This window comes from Vipera ursinii, assembly GCF_947247035.1.
Source record: "Vipera ursinii genome assembly, chromosome: 1".
Classification (NCBI taxonomy): Eukaryota; Metazoa; Chordata; class Lepidosauria; order Squamata; family Viperidae; genus Vipera; species Vipera ursinii.
In genome coordinates, this window is record NC_139512.1 from 130,466,295 (window position 1) to 130,484,766 (window position 18,472).

An 18,472-nucleotide genomic window follows, 5' to 3' on the forward strand; every position below is an offset into this window, starting at 1 on the left:
AGAAACAAAAATGAAGTGGCATTTCTTCGTAGAATTATTGTTAGTAACAATAGCTGAGAAATAAACTATAGATTGTTTGTTAATTGTCACATATAATAAGTATATTTTTAGGCGACTGGCTACTTCACATTCTACAACCATAGGCATACTGGAAAGGTCAATTATGCATCAAGTGTTTTTAAAATAATGCCTTTAAGAGAACCACAAAGATTCTGTGTGATATGTTTGCTGACCTTCACAATGGAAGTGTTCTGTACCAGCCTGCTACCGGCCCTGCAGAAAAGGCAGGGACCACCCCTTTTACAAGAAGGCAAGAGGCTGGAACTAAGCCTGCCAAATTTATGGATACAAAAGCAAACAGAACAAGACACAAACCATGAAACAGGAGCTATTCAAGCGGTTGCCTTCAGCAAATCAGCCCTCCCACGCATTCCCCTTTTATACAGTTCAGGGCATGGCTTCTCTCTGCCTCCTTCCGAGGTGCCCCATTGCCTTCCTCTGTTTACTCCTAATTGACTGCCTCTTGCATCGGGCGTCCTTGAACAGGGCCAGCTGTGGGTCATCTTCATCCACGCTGTCAGGCTCACACAGCTGGGTCTGCGTCGTGACCAGGTGGGAGGGGCCTGGCTGAGGGCTCTCATCAGCAAGCTCTCCAACCCCCTCAGCAACCTCTCCAACACCCCCCTCCTCCTCCTCTGAGTCATCCGACCCAAATGCCGAACCCACAGGCTGACCCTGAATCACAACAGGAAGATGCTCAAGTGTCTTTCACGTTTTGTTGTTCATGGAGCACGTACTTGCTTTTGAACAAAGATAGGAAGAATTGCAGAAAATGAACTGCATGTCGTGGGCAAATTAGGAGGGCCAACTTGATTTTAGAGAAGTCACAACAAAACCAAAATCCAAAAAAGATAGCAAACTGTTCAAGGGGCAACTGACAGCTTCACTGAAACAAACAAAAACCAAATGTTTGCTATCTTTGTTTGGTTTAAAAGGTGTGAATGTTGGGCTGCAAATGCTATACGTGCTGAAGATTTGTGCTATGGTAGCCTCATTTGCATTTTCAGAAAGTAGATCTCAGAAGACACAGTGCAATTTTGTGTGTGTGTTCATATTTGCTGCAAGCCCAGCGACACAAAGCTTTCCAGAGAAAATTGGAGGGCAGTAAGGGGCGGTTGACAAAGAATTTGGGCTACCCATCTCTAGGAATAGAGCTGGGTACAGATGGACTACAAGCCTTTTGAAGTTAATATTCAAGGAGACAGACTATCAGTTATGAAAACAGGTGCACATTTTAGAATATGGGGCCCAAAGTATAAAATTTAAATTGCATCATAGAATGATGAAGAAATTGTTTGGACGAACCAGAAGGCAAGAAATTTCTTTGCTATTATTTTTTGCTATAGTGTTTTTTTTCTCCACAGCTAAAATTTCATGTGTTTCGGATTAAATTGTCATTTGGTATCTGGTTTGATGTTTCTTTCAAAAGAAGCAGTGATATAACGTTTTATTGCCTGAATAAACATTTCATGTATGAGATATTTGGAAATGGCATTGATGATAATGATAAGCCATTTTATCTATTTGGAGAATCAGTCTGGGTAACAAGAATAAATCTTAATTGAGTAATTTAATTTATATATTATTTCTAAATTACACAAGTAAAATCTGCCTTATAAATATATGCCAGTATACTTGGTTTCTTTCCCAAATAAAGTGTGAGTGATATTATCCTTTGTAGTCAGTAGGCTCAGCAAGTACATGGATCATATGTATCTGAAAGCTTCTTGTCTTTACTTATTTTGAGACCATTTTTCTATGTACTTTGTTTTTATGATTAGAGATAAGTGAACTCATTAATTATGTTGGTTGCACAATACTTTCATTTAAGAAATAGTCAAGGTTTTAGAAAATCAACTGCCAGTATTATTCATAGAGGTCAAAACAAGTAAGCAAGGTTAAAACCTTACTATGTGCATGCAATATCAATGTACACACAAAAGAGGCAGGGCTTAGACCATAGTTCTACCTGTTTTCACCCCCTCTGTGGATGCTATTGTCATAGGCAAAGAATGTTCTTGATTTGTGTATATTTCAGACACAGTAAGTAAAGCAATTGCTATCACTTTGCTGATACTGATTTTTAGCACAACAGGAGAAACTTCTCTCATTCAGAATGCTCCAATAAGTACATTTGGCCTCTGTGATTTTCCATTTGCTCTTCCTCAATCAACATCTCAGTTGCCACGCAACATACTCATGCAATTAAGTCTTGACTTTCCTGGTTCTTAATCCTTCATTCAGGAATTGTCTTAATGGCAGAAGGCTCACAAACACAGGATAACAAGATTAGCCTCTTTATTAGGAACAAGAATGAAGCCATCTAGTCATTGTATTTGCCCTGCAACATATAAAAATAAAAATCTTATCCAAGTCTGTGCTCCAGGGTTTAAATTCTAGACTTTTTCCTCCTGCCTTTCCAAATTAGAAGCTTGACCATTGTAATAGTTCTCATTAGCATGGAAATTGTTTGTTCCTGCCTCACCAACTTCATTCTTTATTCTAGTGTGTTTCCACTTTTGCAGAAATATAATTTTTACTACAATTATTTCCTTAATGTTCCTGCTGTGGTGACATTTAAATTGTACATTGGCACCAGTACATGTACCTACATATAGCACAACATGATACATACTCATCACCATAAGTGTCCTCTACATGGCTACTTTCCTTGGTACTCCCCTGCAAAAAGGAGTAATGAATAGTGAATGCAATTGAAAACTTATAAATTTAAATAATGATCAGTCATAACCACACAATACTACTACAACACTGTTAACACTTCCATTTACCATTATCAAACTATTCAACTCCATGTTTTTTCCAGCTTACTTTTCATAGTCTAAAATCATCAAAGCAGTTTTGTAAATAAAATTCTAGGCTACACCGGTCTCTCTGTGTTAGGGTAAGCTTTAACGTATATAATAGGAATGGATGATTTTGCTTTTTATTACAGTTAGCTTTTTCACTTTGTCTCAGTTTTACAACAGTTTCTTATTTCTTTTTCATTATCTATTTTAAATCCTGAATGTTTTTATGTGTGCATGTTAAAGCACACATAACCATATGAACCACAGAGCCTTGGTGGAGCAGTGGGCTAATGCCTCCTTAAGTAACACCAGCTGCCTGCAATCAGTGCAGGTTTGAGTCCCACCAGGCTCAAGGTTGACTCAGCCTTCCATCCTTCCCAGGTAGGTAAAATGAGGACCCAGATTGTTGGGGGCAATTAAGCTGACTTTGTAATAATGCCGCTGGGTGTGTGTGTGTGAAAGCCCTAATAAGCAGGCATATACATAGAATGAAGGCTACTGCTAAGCTTGTAAGCCGCCCTGAGTCTTTGGAGAAGGGCGGGATATAAATGGAATTAAAAATAAAAAAAATAAAAATAAATAAAACTTGGCCCTCTTTTCAATGCTTTCTTTCCTAATCTAGTAACATCCCTAATATGTACATTTTAATTGATCTTTTTTGTTTTATTGATTTAATTATAAATTATTTGATTGTTGTGAGTCCTTAAGGTATTGAGAGGTAGGTAGCATACAAATAAATTATTGTTATTATTAATGTAATATTTTCCTAGCATATACTATTTTATCAAATCCCTGCATTGTGAAATTTAGAGAAGTGCAAACTGTACGAATAATTGCAATCTAGCTTATCTATTCATTCAGTCTTACTATAATCAAATTAATTTGTCCTCTATTTCTATATAAGAAGGGTTATTGGTATCCATTTCTGGGATCCATTAAATGTCATTAGAATAAGCTATAGAATAATGGTCTGTTTAAAAAAGGAAGATTAAAATACTTCAGTTGTTAAACTATTAATTTGAAGCAGCAGGAAGTCATTTCTTCACATTTAGTTGGCAGAGAGTTAGAATGGGCAAGAGTGAGAATAAATTATCCTGTTGTGAATAAATTCTCCTGTTGCTATTGGGTTTTCCCACTATCTATATAAGCAAATAATCCACAGCATGAGCCAGAAATATAAATTTAGATTATAGCCATCTGCTTTTAAACAGAGTTTAACCAGCAGCTTCCTGAATGTGCAATGCCACGTTATGACCCTCCCCCCATTTACCCACATAAAACTACTCATGTGATTTGCCCCCATCTCCCCACATGTGCTTCAGTTGAGTATGATGCCTGAAAGCATTGAACATCAAAGGATTTGCTTGTGTGGAAAGCACTATAATGAACAGTAAACAGGGTGAACTAGAAATTCAGGTAAATGAGGGCAGATATGATATTGTTGCCATTACAGAAACATGGTGGGATGAAACCCACAAATGGAACACACAGCTAGAGGGATTTAACTTATTTAAAAGAAACAGACCAAACACATTCAAACTAGAGTCTTGGATTTAAGAGAGCTAATTTCAATAAACTTAGAGAGAGTTTGGGTAGGATTCCATGGATGAGAACCTTCAAGGGGAAAACAACTCAAGAAGCTTAGGAAATTTTGAAAAGTGAGATAATAAAAGCCCAGTCTAGCACAATACTAACAAAGAAGAAAAATAACAGCTCTCAAAAGAAACCAGCATGGCTGCATAAGGAACTCTCTGATAAATTGAAAGATAAAAAGGACAAGTATAAAAAGTAGAAAGAGGGGCATATAACTAAGGCAGAATATCAGCAAATAACCCGAGCCTGCAAAGATGAAGTGAGGAAACCTAAGGCTCAGAATGAACTAAGGCTTGCGACCAAAGTCAAAAATAACAAAAAAAAGCTTCTTTCAACATGTAAAAAACAAGAAAAAAGCTAAGGAAATGATTGGTCCATTGGTGGGGGAAAGTGGCAAGAAGGTGACAAGCAACAGGGAGAAAGCAGAACTATTTAACTCATTTTTTGCATCTGTCTTTACACAAAGGGAATAAACAGTCCAACCTACCCAAACTAGTGCCATAAAAAACAGAATAGAAATGCAAGTTAATGATAAGTGAGCACCTGTCCAGCCTAGATGAGTTCAAATCACCAGGACCAGATGGACTACACCCCAAGGTTCTGAAGGAACTGGCAGATGTGATCTCAGAACCACTGAACTATATTTTTCAAAGATCCTGGAGCACTGGGGAACTAGCAGAGGAGTGGAAAAGAGCTGATGTAGTTCCCATCTTCAAAAAAGGGGGGAAAATAGATCCAGCAAACTACAGACCTATCAGCCTGACCTCAATACCTGGGAAGATTCTGGAAAAGATAATCTAAGGCAATTAATATTAAATTTTTAAAAAGTAACAAATTTTGGAAAGCATGCAGATCATGACAACTGGAATTGTTTCCAATTTCTTAAAAAGCGGTCTGCTCTATTATAGGAAGAGTAAGAGTCTTTCAAACTGTTGCCCCTATCTCCTTGATAGCAATGCTTTTGAAGTTTGTTTCTTTCCTCTGTTCCTCAGCTTCTTTTGTTGGGTCTTGATGACAGAATGATTGAGCCCTTAACAAATTTATTTTTCAACATTCCACTGGATCAAACTGAATAAAAACCAAATGCAAACCAACACAATGAAAAACCTAAGCTCATAAACTACCGGTGTTGCTCTGGAATGTGATGATAGAAATAATAAAATAAAATAAAATAAGTTCCAAACTATCCAGCTGTTCGCTTAAATGAGCTTGTGATTTGCAGATTATTAATCAATCTCTGTTCAGGATTTATGACTGATGCTTCGCTTGCTTATTATTTTATAAAAGAATAAGCTACATATTAATATAGAATGAGTAATTAAAATGCTTGAATATCTTATACAAGAGTCCTTAGCTGTTACATTCATTTATGTCCCAATACTTGATATAACTGGCAAAGAAAATAATAATTAGAGACATTTAGGTATTCCATTTGTATTGATGAAGTATGCCCCAACAATTAGTAATCTTATTTAGCCCAGTAGCATAGCAGTTATCTTACCCAGTTGCTTAATAAGAAATTAATATACAAGACTAGAGTGATGTCATTGTGTTTAGGTTTAACCAGTTCTCAAGGGGTGAAGTCTTTAGTAAGTAATCTTAAGAATACTTGTCAAGAAATTCACTCAAATTATTTTCTGTAACTTATAGGTATACATGTACCTCATTTATTTTATTAGTTGGGCATGTTTTGATAACATTATAGAATGTGTTCCAAATCATATTTATCTTGGAAGAGGGGGATTATTCTTCAGTGAAATATATATCTGTCTGATTAGTTAACAAAAATTAACTAACTAGATTCAAAAATCAGGATGTGGAATTTAGAGAATTCAGTATAATAAGTTTGGGCAAATTTGTTGGTCAAAAGATTGAAAGTGTCGAGCTTCTTGTCTATGGAGATTCTCAGTCAACCAGGTCATAGTTTTCCCTAAGATGCTTTTTCTTTTTCACAAGGCAATTGGACTTTCTTGTTTTGTTTTTTTCTTTGAAGACATTTCGTTTCTCATCCAAGAAGAGCTGAAGAAGCTTCTTGGATGAGAAGCAAAACATCTTCAAGCTTCTTGAGTGAAAGTGGAGATGATGCACTGGAATAAAAGATTACTAAGAAAAGGAAAGCTTCAGAGATATTAATTATATATCTGGAAAAGGCCATTAATAATTACTGTAATTTTTCTTCCTAAAAAGTCAGATTTGATCTAAAGGATTTAGACTTTGTAGACATGGTCATGTTTGCAGTATAAACCATAAAAAGATTTTATAAAAACCACCATCTGATCTTACGTTGGTCCATATCTCAGTCACCATATAATGTGGCTCCCCCATGACTATGTTAACTCTTCCTTCTGCCCAGGTATCACCGAATCTTTAAAGAAAAGGGTTAATGAAACGATTATAAACAAAGCTACATGGACAGAAATATTGAATATACATGTAGTGAATACACTTATACTGCAGGGCAGATGATCTTGTCAGCAAGTTTAAAACACAATTTCTCATTTAAGTTTAGAATGATACTGCTGTATTTACAGGTTTTAAATTACAGCACTGTAATCAGAAAGATACTGTGATTATTACTTTGATAGGTCACACTGTTCTTATAGCTGGTCATTTTGTCCTTTTTCATGGCCTTTGCATTTTTTTACAACTCTATACTTCTGAATATATACCCGCTACATTTATTTACCAAATGAAGATAATGCTTTATATATTTGAGAATAAAATCTGATTTAAAGAGCTGTTACAGTACTTACACTGTATGTTTTGGATGACTCCTGTAGGAGTACAGATAGTCCTTGATGTCCAGACGTAATGGAGTCTGCCCATTAATGGTTGCAAGTCAAGATTATCGTTGAGCGACTTCCGGTGGCTGCGCGGCGCCGGAGACAGCCTTCCCGGGCTGCCCGCGGCTCAGCTGAGTGATTTTCGCCCGAAACAGCGCCGATCAGCTGTTCGGGCGAATTTGAAGCCCCCTCCTCGGGAGAAGAGGAGGGGGTGAGGCCCCAGGTAGGGGTCGAGTTCTCCGGGGCCGCCTGAGCTTGTAGCTTGGGCGGCTGAAGGATTGAACTCCCCCGTAGCCTGGGTCGCTCCCAGCTGGCCAGCGCCTCTGCTCCTGATTTCTTGGAGCAGAGCCAGGCGTCTGCAACCACCCCTGCCTGAAGGAAGGACTATGGAATAAAAAGAGCAGGCAGAGCGGTACAAGAGGAAAAGGTGAAGAGGATTATTTTATTTTACTCTCGAGCTTGATGGACTTTTTAAACTTAAAGTGAAAGTGCGTCACAATTGAAAGTAAAAGATGGCAGCTAAACCTCCCCCTAAAACTCTTCGGAGTGCTGGAACTTCTCCGGTGCAACAATCATCATTGCAGGCATTGCATCCTCCTGATGTATTGACATCGAAGGATTTACAAGATGCTCTTGAAAAACATACCCAGGTAATTTTGGAATCAATGGGTGATAAATTTGCACAGATGGAGGAGAAATTGGAGAAGTTGGAGGAGAGAATGGAGGAGAGGATGGAACAGAAGTTCAGTGTGATGAAGGTAGACATTTTGTCTTCAGTGTATAAAGTGGCTGAATGTGTGGAAGATTTGGAGGAAAAAGTGGAAGATTTGACTCAAAAGAATGCCATATTAGAAGCAAAAGTATTGGAGAATGAAGATTTAAGAGACAAAATGGATAGAGAATTGAGTCTTGCTCAATATTTCCAGATGCAGTTTGCCATTAGAATCAGAGGTTTAAAGGAGAATATTAAGGAAGATCTAAAGCAGCTGGTTTCTGAGGCTCTCGAAGTGGTATTGAATCAGCCAGCATCTGAAATAAAAGGAGGCATGGATAAAGTGTTTCGTGTGAACTCATGGATTGCTAGACAGAGAAAGTTGCCTAGAGATGTGGTGGTTTATTTTGCAAAAAGGGAAATTAGAGATGAAGTTATACAAGCTGCCTATGATACTAAAGTTGTGATTGCTGATCAAGAAGTTCTGGTTCTAAAAGAAATTCCTCCAAAGATTTTAAGGAGAAGGAAGGATTTTACATTTCTTGTGCAAGAGCTCAAGCAACGAGATATAAGGTTCAGATGGGAGATCCCAGCTGGGTTGATGGTGATGCATGAAGGTAAAAGGTACCGTCTGGTTACTGTGATGCAAGCGCGTGATTTTTACAATAATGTTTTAAAAGCAACCCCATTAACACTTCTGGAAGCTGCAAAGGGATCTGGAGAAGGAGAACATCAAGAGGCTGAAGATGGACAGACAGAGGAGAATGGTGCTGGAGGAGATCAAGTTACAACTTCTTTGGATGATCCCAGAGAACAGAGGGTGACGCGTGCTGCTTTAAAACGATCAAAAAAGATAAAAGAACAAGATCAGCAGAAGTCTATGGAACTTTCACAACGTACTTACAGCCAAGCAGTGGGAGGTGGGAAAAGATTTGGGTGAGGAATGTAAAATTTACACAAGCTTGAAATCTAAGAGAGAATTTTTACAAAATGTTTTATAGATGGCATTTAGATCTTAAAAAGCTAAGTATGTATCTGAATTATTAGCCTAAATGTTGGAGGTGCGGTGATGAAGACGCAATATATTTTCATATATGGTGGACTTGTAAAAAGGTTAAGGCTTTTTGGATAAAAGTCTGGTGGAACATACAGAAGATTTTTTTTTTGTTGGGAATAATTACAGATGCTACAGTTGTGGACACTAAGTTGATGTTGAATTTAATTACGGCAGCAAGACTTTTGATAGGTCAGTACTGGAAGAAAGAGGAACCATAGAAGAGTGGACTTTAGAGGTTTCTGACCTGGTTGAAATGGCGAAGATTTCGGCCTATTTGAAAGATTACTTGCAAGAACGTTATATTATGGAAGGGAGAAATTGGATTGAGTTTATCCAGAATAAGTATAGGGTTAAGAAGTTTCATGTAGTATTTGAATAAGTCTTCTTTCTTTTTTTCTTTTTCTATCTTAGTTTTTTTATATATATTTAATATTACTAAGGTTTGTTTTATCCTATATAAGCTAGAGAGTGATAGATTTTAGAGTTTATGGTTGTTAGTATATGGTTGTTTATGATTGTTTTTTTTATATATACCTTGTACTTAGCTCTGGGAAGTTGGGGGGAGGGGGGGAGGGGGGAGAGGAAGGGGGGGAGGGAGAAGGGAGGGGGAGAGGGGATTTTTAAGGGAAAAATTGTATGTTAAAACTTTTCAATAAAAAAAAAAGATTATCGTTGAGCAAAGTACCCATGGGATCACCATGCTTAAAGACAATGGGGTCATTAAGCAGGTTCAGGTGATCTGCCTCATGTTTCCCAAGATCTCTCCTACCCTCTAGGTCAAACTGCCGGCCCACGGGCTGTACATGTCATCAGGAAACCGCACCCACCCCGTTTCTGGCAATGGCAAAAAAGCTCTGATGTGTTGCATGATGTCACGTGATGTCACGAGTTTGACATGTCTGCTCTAGGTACCCCATGACCTCCTTCCCAAGCCTTGGGTTGCCCCCAGATCTTTGGCTGCTCTCCCACCCCACCAGATCCCACGCCTCCTCCCCCCACACCTCCTCCCCACTTGTTTATATATCGTGAATTGGGGGATAAATACATGCTTTTCTGTTACAAAGAAATAATGAGATTTTTATGTTCTGAAGACGATAATGAGAAAACCCTTTGTGAAATAATTGTATCAATGAAACAGCTATTGTACATAGAGTGGGAAGGTACTTGTAAAAGTTTAAAGGCTTTATCAAACAGTATCTTTTCCAATTTACTTAACAGTTAGTCAGCATTTCAAAGGGCTTTTATTGCAGATTCTTTCGTTAATCATTTCTACACCAACTTACCCACCCACAAGATTTGTTCAGAAGAAATTCATATAAAGGCTTGGCCAACAGTTCATTTACTCTAAAGTGTCGGGTAAGCTTCCTGGTAAGACAAGGGCAGGTTCACTGGGATATCAATTTTTTTTTTCACTTGGAGTAGATTTAGATCCAAATAAATGATAGACAGTATTGCAGCATAAGAAAAAAAAATAAAGATACATATAATAGAATTCACAGTGTTTCCCCCTTCGCCCTATTTAGAGTCTATTTGTTTTAGTATTAGTTTAGTGCAGATATTGAAAGGCCTGGAGACAGTCGAAATGCTTTAATTCATCAGATATCATCAGCTACCCAATGTCTTGTCATTCAGGCAGCTTGAAAAAAAGCCATATTAAAAATTAATATCCTCATCAAATGTATTTTTTTTCATTTAACCATCCTCTCTACAAAGTTATGTTTGTGGAGCATTTGTTTCTACAAATAATTGCTTCTGTGACATCTGCAAATCACATGATAATTCTGTAGAACATGTGATCTTGCTGTAAACAGAATGGCTGTCTCTGAAACCCTAGCTCCTAGCACAGAGGTTGCAGTGGTGGTACAAACTATTTCTTCGGAAATGATAGTGAAATACAAAATAAACCTATTGAACTTCATTAAGCAATCAGACTAGGAAGGAGTGGCAGGGAAAAAGGAAAAGAAAAAGAAATCCTTTCAGTTTTGCCTTCAGCTCAAAGAAGCTGCTGAGAACAAAGAAGCAGAATGTTAAAATGGATCGGTTTGAAGCAGTCAAAATGGATCAAGAAAGTGAGTATGACCTGAACCCCTTCCCTTTTCTTCATACTGTATCTCACATTGGATAAAAATCTTACCCATGGCAGAGTCAGCTACTAAATTATTAAAGCTCTATCAGAAAATACACCATTGCAACTCTTGGTTTGATTTAGGAGAGAGGAATATTGTTTATTTTCTCTCTGTTCAGAAAGATGGGTTGCATTTGGTTTATATTTATGACTTTGTATGTGGAGGTTTGTTTTTTAACTGAAAGGGCATTTGTGATAATGAAATAGACTACTGTAGTATTTGTATTCCTACAGGAAAGGTTTAAGAAGGAATTTTGTGTTTCTACTCTTATATTATTCAGTCACACCACGTCTATTTATTTGTTTATTTATTTGTTTCAATTTATATACCGCCCTTTTCCCGAAGGACTCAGGGTGGTTAGAAAATGAACAGAAAAGTTAATGTACTTCCTCATGTCATCCACATAATTATCCTTCTCATCATAAGAGAGTAGCAGTGGAGGCAAAACTTTCAGAAATTATGCACCTGCTACTAGCAAACTATTGCTTTTTGTAAATATGAAATATTAACATACCGTATGTGGAAACTTTACTAAAATGAATTAGTGCATATCATAGACTTAAATTATGTTAACATATCAAGTGGGAATTTCATCTTTCATCATTACATTTTACCAAATCATTTTATACAGGAATATTAAAAGATGCTGCTGTTAATGATTATAACTAGGGGACAGTATAATTTACTGCTAGCTTTAGGTTTGTGCTGGTTGAAAGACAGCATACTATCCTTTTTGCAATGGTAATTCAAAATTAGAACCCTCATCATAGTGGTAAAAACAGCAATATGTAAGGTAGTCCTCTAGCTAGAAGTCATCATGATGTCCACGTTTCCTATCATTGACCCTTATTAAAAGGGTAATGTGAATAAATTCTCATTCGGTCAATTATCACTTTCAGACTGGTAATAAAACTAGCCTCACCTTCTCTGTCTTTTTTTTTTAAAAAAAATCAGGGTAAAGGAATACACTGGAACAAAATTAGGATTTACAAGTTCTTGTAACCTACTTGATTTGTTTAGTTTTCATGAAGGTTTATATATTATATTCGTATGAGAATACAATGCCAACAAATTAACTGAAACTTATAAAAACAATATGTTAGCATTAAAACTAAAAATAATAATTTACACTATAATATCTATATGATCATTGCTTTACATTGTAGGTTTGGGAACATTATAGTGAATCATTGCCATTTCTGCATTTAACATTTCCAGTTAGCAGTAATGATAAAACAAGGGGTTTTTCCCCCCTCATATCATGCAGAATTGGATGATAATCTAGTAACTTGTGTTGTAAAAAACAATAATGGCATCAGCATCTAATGACTAAGATATTAAATATTTTCAGCATATTTTTTAATGTTTTTGTTAGGGGTAAGATGCATATTTATTTATTTAAAGCAATTTAGAATTAGTTCATATGGTTGCTCCTTGCTTGTTTCTTCTTAAGTTATCATACTATGAAGGCTTAATTGCAAAGCAGGAACTTTCTAGTTTAAACCTAATTTGTGTTATAAATACCCTAATATTCATTAACACACACACACACACACACACACACACAAAGTGTTTTTGTTCCTGCACACCTTTTGAGATTTCTGATAACCACCTGGACAAGCCCATGCAATTACCTTGGCAAGATCTCAGCAGTGGTTTATCATTGCCTTCTTGGGTTTTTCCTAAAGCTGAGAGAGTAATTGTCCCTAAGTCACTCAGCTAGTTGTTTGCCTAAGGTGAAAGTAGAAGTTATTTCTAGCCTAATGCCTTAACCACTGTACCAACATGTATTAGAGTATATGTATTAAGATAATGCATTTAAAGAATGTGGAAATTAATATCTATCACATTGCTGCTCTGCTTCTATATTTTCTTTCTGTTTTTCCAGCATTTAGTTTCCTGACAGCCTATCAATGTGCTGTTTAGTGTATTATTGGGAATACAACTATGTTGAGACAAGGGATATAAGGATATACTTTGGGGAAACAAGTTGGGATAGACATGATTCCAAAACCTAGCCAAATAGCTTTTTGACAAGTTGCCAAGTGTGAATGTTTTCATTGTTGCTATCAATCCACTGTTTTTCCTTGATGTGCGTCATGGGAGCAAAAGGGTTCCTCATTCTGATCTAGACAGAATGTGTGACAGAACCTTAGAGAAAGAAAATGACAGGTCACTCATTCATTATGGGTATTCTTCTTTCCTACAAGTGATTAAACTTTTGATTAGCCAAGTATTTACTGATACCATCACCTAGCCAAAGTCCTATGAAACTTACTTTGGGGCATGAAGATAATGGAAGTGACTGGTTTTCTTGGGAACTGTCAGAATGATAAGGCTTTTTCTTCATTTGGAATGACATAAAGCCTTGAGATTTGTAGAACTCATCTAATCCTTGGTCTGATGGGTTAGGGTTGGGGGTTTTAATTTATTTTAATTACTGTGTTATTGTTTTAATTTGGGGCACTTATTTAATTCATTTTTAATTTTTATATCCTGTTTGTATTTATTGCCCTGTACACCGCCCTGAGTCCTTCGGGAGAAGGGCGGTATAAAAATGTAATAAATAATAATAAAATAAAATAATAATAGTGCAACTTAAGCCAGCAATGTTCATACTGCCTTTCAAACAAACTCCAAAGCTAAAGATGGAAAACAGTATTTATGAATTGTGTTGGTTATGGTGGTTATATTATTCAAGAATAATACATTACACAGAAAAATACTAACGTACGTGTTGGATAATCTTTACAGTCTTTTTTGCTGTTTTAATTTCACTTTTTGGTGCTGCCAATTCCTCCCTTCCACCCTAATTTGTAAACAATATTTTTTCAGAAATAACTTTATATTCTCATCTCTCTTATACCATCTGCAATGAGATCAAAAGAAGAGCTGCCTTGGTTCAGTTTAAAGACAAATTTAGTTTAGCAATCAGTACAGTAATTAATAAGAATAGGAAAGATGGGAGAACGCCTTGTGTTGCTTCCCAGCAGTTGATATGAAAGTATGCTGCCTATGAATCATTAGGCAGCATAGAGCCATTATGACTGATAATTATGGATAACCTGATCTCCAATTAATTTGTTTGTCCTCTTTTTTAAAAAAGAAATCTAAACTGTTGTGCTTCATTCACATTTGATAGAAGCTGTAGTTTAATTACAAATGGGGAATTCTCAGAATCATATTTCTGGATGATCACACAGGTGGAAATATAATTTTATTTAATGTTTCATTTGTTCTTTTAATGTTATGCTTTGATAAAGACTCAAGTGCTTGAATGTTGGCATTGGTTCAGAAAAGCAATTCTGTCATTCTCTCCACTGATGTGGTCTTTAAAAAATACTGTTTCTCAAGGTCTTACACTTTAAACAGGTTGTTTCATTTCAGGGCATTATGAGCTGCTCAGAGTTCCATGAGATAGATGTAATTTACCAAACCTAGCACTAAGTACATAATTTCCCTAAGTTTTAAAATGCCCAGGTGGATAGTCGTTATATCATGGAATGAAACAATTCTCAAATTTTAAATCTATGCTTATAATACTTTTGCCTTTACTTACTGAGCTTTCCATTCCCATTTATTCACCCATGAGCTACTATGACAACTGATTGAACATTAAATAATAGCTTTCAGACAATATACATACTACAAAGTATTTGTAGCTCATAAGAGCTGAAAATATTGAAATGCTCAATTATTCACTATTCCTTGAGATTACTCACTGATTAATAAGCTTCAAAAACTATAGAATCGCTGCTTAGAGAAACATTCCAAAATGTGTGGGTGGTCACCTAAAAAAGTATGTGTGGTTGATGTGTTGGTGATGTTGATATTGAGTTTGAAGGTGTTAATATGTAAGCCCACTGCAAAATCCTACTATTTAGGGGGGACTTACAATATATTTTAAAATATGAATTTGCATGTGTGAACACAGGAAGGTTGGTGTTTAATAAGGAAACAAGCATTCACTTTTAACAGAGTTAATCTGCCATATTTCTCCTTCTTTTACTTGAGCATATTAGTGAAGCTTCTGTTGTCAAAAGGTGTCATTTCTGTTGAGATTTGTCCTTATTTAGATAAGCATACAAAGATGAAACTCCTCAGTTCTTTGAAAAATACACAGTGGATTTAATTCATTTTGTTGTTTGTTTTGTAAGTGTATTGCAAATCAGAAGTGAGGAGAGAGACTACATATGGTTGCAAATTGTTCATATGGCTGTTTCATATTTAGAAGCCCCTGCAAGGTAGTTAACACATTTTAATGTAAATCTGAAATCTTAATTTAGCTTTAGATCAGATTGTTGTATGTTTTTTTAAGCGCCATCTTTTATACATTCTTAAAAAGGAGTTACATGGTTTTATAGCATCAGTAGAGATACATACCCATAATTGGAGTCAGCAGTGATATTGCTTTCTTGTTAAAAGATTCTGGTGCATAACTGGAAAAAAGGCAGTCTGTTAGTATATTTTAATATATGTATTAAAAAAGAGCCAAGTTTCATCTAATTTACAATCATATTTATAGATTTATGTTATCAAATTAGAATCAAAATATACAAAGAAAAATATTTATGAAGTGTATTGCATGCATTAAACAAGATGGGAAGAAATGCAGAACTCATTTGAAAAGCTGCCTGTTGTAAACTTTGAATACTTGTAGTTGAGCACCTCTTACTGTATGGCAACTAGCCCAAGGGCCTTTATGTGTACATTCAGCACAGTTAAATGGACAGTTCCTATAGCTTTTAGTTCTGAGATCTGCATCTGAAGCTGCATGCTTAAAGTAGAATTGATTATATCACTAATTCCCAAAATCAGTCTCCATCTCCCTCTGCTACTGCGTAATATGATTGTGTTTCTCTTCCAGAAGTACAGTAACTCAGGACTTCATAATTTTCTTAACATCTATAGGTCTTTTCCAGGTAGAATGTAGATACGTTGGTTCAACATGCTTTGGATATGGTTTTTAATGTAGAATGTGGTATTGGAAGTTTGTGAGAAAAAAAACATTTCTTTTGCTGTGGTCAGACCACTATCTAATAGAGTCAATATTTAGATTAACTTGGACTCTACTCTAGCAAGAAAAGTGTATGATTATGACAGTCTGCCCCTGGAGGCTTATAGAATTTATACTGCTTTTTGAGATATTTTCCATCATCTCTTTAGGTGATTCTGTCTCACTCTGATTCCTTCATAAATCTCTAGTGTAGTTAGATGAACAGGAAATAATAGCCATCAATACCTTTCAAATACAATATTTGGATTATGATTTATAGTTGTGGTATGTGGTTAGAATTTGGGGGTGCTGTAATCTACAAGATACGGAAGGCACCCTTACCTGTCATTTCCCCCTTATCTGGTTAGGATCAAGATTGCTTTGGTCATATTGATGGCCATATAAGACAGAGGTTAATTAAAAGATAATTCAGGGATAGTTTCAATTCCAAGTATATTCTTTAAAGTTATACTTCAAGTGTCATAGACTTATGTCTCAACTCTCTGTCCCTAATAGGTTTGTGGGAGCAAGTAAATACCTTTTCACCTTAGCTAGCGGTTAGAATATAATGGAAACATAGGCCTGGAAGGCACATTGGAGGCTTCTAGTCCAACCCCCTGCCCAAGGCACGAGATCTTATACTGTCCCAGACAAATTTATTTATTTATTTATTTATTTTATTTTATTTCTATACCGCCCTTCTCCCGAAGGACTCAGGGCGGTGTACAGGGCAATAAAAATACAATAAAAATACAATATACAAAAGTTAAAAATAAGATTAACTAGAACTAGCCCATTACAATAAATAATTAAAAATTACTAATTAAAATACCCCAAACCCATTAGACCAGGCCGGCTTGTTCAAATAGGTTCACAGAGTTGTTCAACAGTTCAGAGAGATAAAGCCTACAGAGATGAAGCATATATTATGAAAAGGAGGGATCATTTCTTCTCGTTGTGCTGACTAGTTTGATTTGACTTTATAAAAGTACCATATGAAATTATTCTGCACCCAACTTCTTATTACTGGGATTAAAAATATATATCAAGGGGAAGAACTGCAGTTGTGGTAGAGTAGAAGAATGTGAAAATTACCCCCAAAATCTTGTTCTAACCCACTTTTTGTCATCCATAGCTGTAAAACATAAATGATGCTACTTTGAAACATCCTAATAAAGCAAATATTTTCATAATGCTTCTGAAATCTCTCATGAAAAATTCAAACATCTTTTAGACATTATAAGCTCTGCTTGGTGGTTATGCTAAGTATGAATCAAAGTGTTCATAAATTTGGTATGTTCACAAAGTATGTTCTTTTTAATAATAAGATTTTCTTCGTTAATAAGAATATTGCTAAGTGTTTTTGAGCATGTATTGATTTGTATATCACAAAGGTGAAGATCCACCAGGGACAGTATGGAAACCTGGAATAAGAAATCATCCAACAACTATGGTTTATTTTATCAAAGTTCATGAAAAACGGATAAATTTTCCATTGGGCATTCAGCCAATTTAGTAATTCTATGACATGCATAAAAATATGGAAAAAAAGAACTAGTCTTGAGAAGTTCTTAGCAATGAACAAAATAATAGATCAATTTCAGATTTGTCATGGAAACATCTTGTCAACCCAGTAACAATGACGTCAAGTTGACAATGCCATCTAGACACATATTATTTTGTCTGGAACACACCTGTTCAAGAACAGGAGAGTAAGGACTTCACATTTTCCATGCATTGATATGATATGATAAAATCAGGTGAGATCATTTGAAAAACATAGTTATGGTATGATTTTTTGTTAGGTATCAGCAATCATTTAAGTTTATTTTGGCCAGTATAATTTTGCTGTAAGGAATTCATAAACTTTGCTACAGAAGATTAACTCATCTTTCTTCTTTTTGGAAGCTTCTGGTACTGATCTGTGTACTCTGCAAGTACAATTTCTTCTGCTTCGCTTTTACTTTCTTTGCATGTGAGCAAAACCTTTTAACATCTAGCTAATAGATTAGAAGTTAATAACTTATTCACTTTGATTTTTTTAACTGTTTTTTTTATTTCTGTGGCTTATGCTCTGGTCATCTTAGTTTCAGGATTCAGTAAAAGACTATACTGTGGTACAAAAATAAACTACTATAGTATACAATAAGTTGCTGTATTTTTTATTTTGATAGCACACTGAATGATGGATACCTTGTTCACAGCAATATTTAACTACTAAATATTACATGTATATATGTGTGTGTGTGTGTGTGTGTGTGTGTGTGTGTTTTTTTACTGCATTGTAAGCTGTTCAGGGTTGCTTTGGAAAGTGAGATGTGCTCTGTGTGTGTGT

At 35.8% G+C, this 18,472-nt stretch overlaps 1 protein-coding gene across 4 annotated transcripts in view; it reads left to right on the plus strand.

Moving 5' to 3' along the window:
* The window catches only part of KALRN (kalirin RhoGEF kinase), a gene marked incomplete at its 5' end in the record, with an annotated part of 580,305 nt that overhangs the window by 444,076 nt on the left and 117,757 nt on the right, over positions 1-18,472 (plus strand). The gene's annotated exons all lie outside the window — the stretch shown is intronic.